Raw genomic sequence first — 7,064 nt, forward strand, 5'->3', positions numbered from 1 at the left:
CTTTAAGTTATATCTTTAGAGCACGAGTTAAAATTTTAAATCTTAACTAATTTATGTAACAGAAGAGTAATAGAAGATAAACACCATTTAATTGCGGTATGCCCGATATTATAGGAAATTCGTCGATTAGGTACATTTAAATGAAAGTCATTCCACTGTAAACAGACTTCATGAGATATTAAATGGTTCACTAGGATGGTCCACCCTATATAATTTCTGTAAGCACGTTCTACATTTCTAAAATAGTTTTCCAACGTAAAGTCTAATCATTCGGCTAGTTACCATTATTTAAAACTTTTTAATTTTGTGTTTCAAATCACTTTAAAATTGATCTTTTTTATGTTTCAAATCATTTTAAAATTGATATTATTTTTGTGTTTCAAATCATATCAAAATTGTTAATGATTGCTTGACTAATTTATTTTAGCATACGAATCCAACAAATCCAAATTGTTGTATTATTACGATTGTTTTATTAAAATGTTTCAATTATTTTACTTTTAATATTTGTCTTGTATTATGAAATGTCAAATCAGGCAGAATTGCCAAGTCCTTATTCTTAAGTAAGAATTATTGTTAAAATTTAATAAGAAAAAATAAAGAATTTATCGATGTATCTTTCTATCTATACGATCTTTGGTCCGAAGGTGTGATTGGATTTTACTTCTTCTAAAACGACGACGGAACGACAGTTGCCGTAAATTTGAAAAGTTATGCTTATATGATTACCAACTTATTTTGACTGCTATTGACAAATACGAGTTGGAAAATAAATGGTTTCAACAAGACGGTGTCACATTCCACACAACTCCAGCGAATATGCATTTATTGAAAGAGACATATCCTGGCCGCTTAGTTTCTCGTTGTGGTGACATCAATTGGCCGCCAAGATCATGTAATTTGACACGATTTTTGTGGGGCTAACCGAAAGACGTGTACAAATTTAGCTTTTGGGTACTTGAAAACCAACATTCGTCAAGCTATAGCTGAGATACCGCCCAATATGTGTCAATAAGTGGCCCAAATTACCTCCAAACAAACGATGCTTGCAACAATTCCTGTGGTGGCCATTTAAATAAAGTAGTTTTTTAAAAATAATGTCAACGTTGAAACTTTATAATAAAAAAGAAAACTCATGGAAAAAAATATTTCATGTGTTTTATTTACGTTAACTTTTGAAAATGCAAAATGAATAACCCTGTATGATGATATGAATTTAAAAAATTCCTTTTTTTTTATCTAATCGGATATTTTAACGAATTTTCCAGTTTTAAAGAATATCAATGGATTTATAATGTTTTCTTGAATATCACACGTGATAAGATCTTAGAGGATAAGAGCTTTTAGACAGAAGTTGTACCTGTCAATTGTGACATTTTGACCAAGTCTACTACGGTGTGAATCGACTCTATTTGACGACAGTAAATACTTTTGTCCTCGTTAATGTTAAGACGCATTTTCTTCGCCTCAGACTCAACATTAGAGAAAGCACCCGTCACTGCTCGTTTGGTTCTTCCCATAATATCGATGTCATCTGCATATTCAAGATATTGTGTGGATTTTTGAAAGATGGTGCCATTTGTATTGGCGTTGGTGTTGCGCACCACTCTTTCAAGAACAATATTGAAGCAGCTACATGACAGCGCATCGCCTTGTCGAAGTCTTCTGGTGGTTTCGAAGGTTTCGGTCGATTCTCTTCCAATTTTTACGCAGCAACAAACATTTTCCATCGTCATCCTGATAGCTCATATATGGCACTGTATAGTTCGTTCCTGTCTACACTGTCATTAGCTGCTTTAAAATTGATTAAAAGATAGTGTGTTTCGATGTTATATTCTTGGGTCTTTTCCAGGATTTTGCGTAGAGTGAAATTTGGTCGATGGAAGATTTTCCAGGCCTGAAGCCACACTGGTAAGGGCCAATTAGTTCGTCAGTAAATGCCTTCAGGCGTTCACATAATACGCTGGACAAGATCTTGTAAGAGATGCTTAAAAGGCTGATGCCTCTGTAGTTAGCGCAAAGAAGGCAGTCACCTTTTTTATGGATCGGGCAGATCGTGCTTAGGTTCCACTCGTCGGGCATGCTTTTTTCCGACCAAATTTTAGTAACTAGCTGGTGCATGCTCCTTACCAGATCTGCTCCAGAATACTTAAAAAGCTGCACCTGCTGACCGTCATCACGGGCCGCCTTGTTTGACTTCAGCCTGGTGATGGCTAGTTTGATATCACTCTGGTCGTCAACCAAATGAGTTTGACGTGGCTGCTCGCTGTCGGAATCGTTGACTTCATCACTATTAAGCAGCTGGTTCAAATGATTTTTCCAGATTTTTAGCATTGACTCCGACTCGACTACGGCATTTCCCTCCTTATCTTTCCAGGGCGACTAGTGAATCCCGTTGTGTTTTTTGACTCTTCTATAAAAGCTCCGCACCTGTTTCCTGTTAAAACATCCCTGGATCTCCTCGACTTCACGCTTCTCATGGGCTTTTTTCTTTCTTCTAAGCAAGCGGTTCTCATCTCTTCTCTTGTCGACATAGAGCTGCTGGGAAGATCGTGTCCTCCTTTGCTGCCACAATCTGTATTCCTCCGTTTTGGCTTTGTTTGCCTGAGCACATTCAGAGTCAAACCAGGGGTTCCTTGCAGAGTTCCTGATGGATTGTTTGTAAAGCTGCCAGTGGGTCTCTGGGCACATATCGCCCGTAAGAGGGTTTCTCGCAAGCTCTAGGGATCCTTGTCGGCAAAGGCATTGGCGGTATTCTCTTGCTGCAGTATTCCAACGTTGAATCTTCTGCTCGAGATTGTTGTTTGCCTAAGGTAGTGGTCGGAATCTATGTTGGCTGATCTGTACGTACGAACGCCAAATATGCTAAGGGAGTGTCTTCCGTCAATAGCAACATGATCGATTTGGTTGCATGTTGGATCATCGTAATAAATAAATAAATAAATTGGGTGGCGCAACAGTCTGTTGTGAACCAGGGCCTATTGACTTACAACTTTCAACCATTCCTGTGTGCGAGTACTGTTGTCAGGAATGGAAGGAACCTACAATTTTAGGCCGAATCCGAACGGATAATTTGAGAAAGCACTTTTTCATGACAAGAATTACTCTTGAAGGATTTGTCAATTCCTTGCAAGAGGCAGTACCCGCGAAAATTATTTTTTTTTTAATTAAGGTGGCACAGGCAGGGATTGAACCCAAGACAACTTGCATGACAGTCCAACGCACTAACTATTATGCCACGGGTACCACGGGGACCGCTAAGTACCTTTGTGGATATCTGGGCGAGGGAATCTGATGCTACTCAACACCATGTCTTTCTCGGCTAGTAAGTCAATGAGCCTGAGTCCGTTTCCAGATGTAATATCGTGTAGGCTATGTCTTCCGATTGACCTAACAAATTTGCCTTCTTTGCCAATTTTGGAGATAAAATCTCCCAGGAGAATTTTAACATCGTTTTTGAGACATTGCTCATATGTTTTGACTAAGAGCTCATAGAATTCTTCTTTGGTATTGTCATCTTTCTCTTCCGTCGTGGGACTGATAAGGCTCAGGTGGTGGATTTTGGCCGAGGCTATACTTGTGTTTTTATCGCTTTTTAAAATTTCCTTTCATGGCCGGCTTGTGAGGCATGCGCATAGCTGAGATCGTATAAGAGCTGATTTTTCAGAGCGATATCCAGTCTGTTGCTCCTACTTCCTGAGAAGGTAACTCAAGTGACACAGCTCTGGATCCGATGAATTAAACGTTCGTCATTAGTTCACCTTTCGGCTATCCAGCGGTCACCACTAGGAGATGACGATACGATTTTGCATCACCACCTCACTTTTAGTCATCTCAATTTCTAAAACAAAATGTTTTAGACTTGTGAAAAAAAAACTCAATTGTTAAATTGAACAACTATTTTCAAATACCGCTTATGGTTTTTTCAGGTTCTAAAGAAAATCAATATACAACTATTTTTATTTCATTGAGTTCCTCAATATTAAATATGATCTTATGATCTGTATAAATACGTATGTACATATCTTATAAACTATGCCAATTAATCTAATGATATGTCTCTGTTTTACAAAATATTCCATTAAGTTTTGAAATCCTAAAAACAAATAATTCTGAATCATCAAAACTAAAAAAAAAAAACAAATAAATTGAATAAAATAATGAAGAAGTTTTCGAATGTATATTTAGGCTTTAAAGCTTCCGGTTGAAACCAAAAAATTCTTGTCTGTTTCAAAATGCCAAAAGTTAAGCTTTTTAAATTATACAACTTTTCATAGAGATACAAAACAATAAAGTTTAAAAGTTAAACTAAATTTACGAAAACAGTTTTAATCCCGTTGACAGCATCCTTCATAACTCTTATGACAACAATTCAAAGCTATTAAACTAATTCGTATGGAAATACTGAGTTTTAATTAATTTCCTTGCTACTTTTTAATAGTCAAGGAATACTTTCAAGTATAGTGGCATTCACTTTAAATCTCCAAACAGAAAAACTGAAGAAAAAACTGCTAAACATTTCCACAAGAGATCATCCCACAATATAGAAACAAAACAGCAAGGGAAAGGGAGCATTTGTCATAAAATTTATTAAAGCATTTCATTTTGTTCTGACTTTATAAGTACATATATTTCACTTTGTTGTTGTAGTTTTTTTCCTGTCCAACATTATCGTCAAACTGAGTGAAAAAATATTTATTACAAATAATTTTCTTCTGGTTTTTTTTTGCTACTCCCCAAGAGTCTCCACCGCACAATTTTTCCATTTCACTTGGTGCAAACTTTGCCCTAACAAAATTCTCCAAGGATTTTTTTTTAACTTTAAACTTTGAAAAACAAACTTCGTTACAAAGTTTAATAACAACAAAAAAAATTGCAAAACTCTAGAAATATAAATACAAACGCCAGTGACCCCACGACTCTTGACTTCAAAAATATTACAAAACAAAAAGAAAAACTAAAATGCAACTGTCCCCTTAGTAGATATGTACTCGTAAGTATGGAAAAGAAAACCCCTAAAGCAAAAATATTTTCACCTTCATGACCTTAAATCTCGTCAACCTGCCCCAATGAATCTATGTTTTGAAAAACTTCGACAAATCGCTTTCATATCTTCAACAAAATACCAAAAAAAGTATCAAGTAATATAGGACCACTTTTTGAAAAAAACATAAAAAAAGTTCAAAGCCACCCTTTATCATGTCCTTTAAGAGGTACCGTACTATACTCCTCCCATAAGATTCTATGAGTAGAAAACGTTTTCCGCTTCCAACCAGTAGTTGTGGTTTGGCTTAAATTTATGACCATTGCATTTGGCTTGGCATATATGTATAGGTAGTCCCGTTCTCGAGCCGAGTCCGGTTCAGTGCACATTTTAGTCGCCTTCCTTCGCCATACAACTGCACACCAGCAACCACGAACTGATGACGAGGACGACTAACCAACGAACCGTTTGGGCCTTAATCGATTTCAAATTTTGATAAGGCTCCCTCATGTATGTATATGGAAGCATCCGCATGTATTTTGCAAGCTCGAAATTGCAACATAAATCAAGAAAAATAAAAATAAAAAACTAAGCTAAAAATCCACAATACCAGCCCTGGCAACGAGGCTTTAACAACCAAACCATCGAACCATCCTTCATCCAAAAAGCATTATCGTAGACTTTTAGGACGAAATTTTTTTTTTTTGCGTTCTATTTTGTTGCGCCATTCAGAGTTTCTAGGCAAATAACAGTTCTACACCATCGCTCTTCGCCTAACTTTGCTCAGTGCAGCTCAGCTCAGACAACGCCATCAGGACATTGCTCGTCCTTCAAATTGGGTTGAAACAAAACAAATACTCTCTACAGGGTGTGTCAAGTAAGTAGGTGGTAGCATCTAACGAGTGTTTTCTTTTTAGAGCTAATGAAATTGCAGTTGGCAACACTATTTTAAATGGCGGACATTTTTGACAGCTGTCAAGTGATTTACTTTTAGTTTGGTTTGGCATTTCTAGAATGTACAGTGAAAAGGCCCAAAACAGGAATGGCGTTGTTTAGCAATGAAGTTCACTTTAGATTGAAGGGATAAGTCAATAAAAAGTCACGTATTTGGAGCTATGATAATCCTCAAGTTCAGACACCGTTACATCCACAAAAACTGTTTGGTGTGTTTTATGGTTAACAAGGCAAAAAAAGGGACAAAGTTATGGAACATTTAACTCCAGATTAGACTACGCCCAAGCTAGCCGTGAAGGTCATATGCCATAGATAATTATTGAGTTGTTATGCCACAGGGTTCATTAATTTACAAATACTATACCTTTTAGAAAACACTGTTTAAAAATATTTAAAAATTAAAACGAGGTGCTTTTTATCGTACCAAATGTGACGGAAACGTAGGTTTTCACAGAAGTTTCAACATTTTGGAATAAAAACACATGTTTTTTAAAATCCGCACAACCAAATTACTTAGTAAAATAATTTTCTCACTAATTTTGTGTTCAAAAATGTTATAATTTAAAGGACCACCCTGTTGAAACATCCCAAGCAATAAACGAATGATGAAGGACTATTTTTTTGTTTTTGTATTCGTTACTTTTGCTTGCGGCAGAATGGGTGAGCCAACAAAACTTAATAAAAATGAAAAATAGTCAAAAAATAAAAGAATAAAAATATCTCCTTTTTCTACGCAGTTCTGTGGTGAAAGTTTCTTGTTGCAGGAATGCAGACCAATGCACCGTTGCACAAAAAAAAATGAAAACTAAAGACAAACAACAACGAAAAAAGAAAGAAGAAAAAGGTGCATCCATCGAATACCTATAACGAAACCGATGCCGATACCAACGACGACGATGATGCTGGCAATTCTGAGAATTCCCAAGTCTCGACCATAAAACTTTACACCCTCAAGGATGAAGGAAAAGAGTGCTTAACACATTCGTCCATGTAATTGAGGTTATCAGTTACGTTTCGAATTGTTTTTTTTTTAGTTTCTCTGAATACGTTCATTTTTGTATTTTTATTTTTGGAGTCGGTTTTCCTGTCTAGCGATGCCCTGATGCGCTGTAGCCAAAGCGGTAGT

The sequence above is a fragment of the Eupeodes corollae genome, chromosome 2, assembly GCF_945859685.1.
Source record: "Eupeodes corollae chromosome 2, idEupCoro1.1, whole genome shotgun sequence".
Lineage (NCBI taxonomy): Eukaryota > Metazoa > Arthropoda > Insecta > Diptera > Syrphidae > Eupeodes > Eupeodes corollae.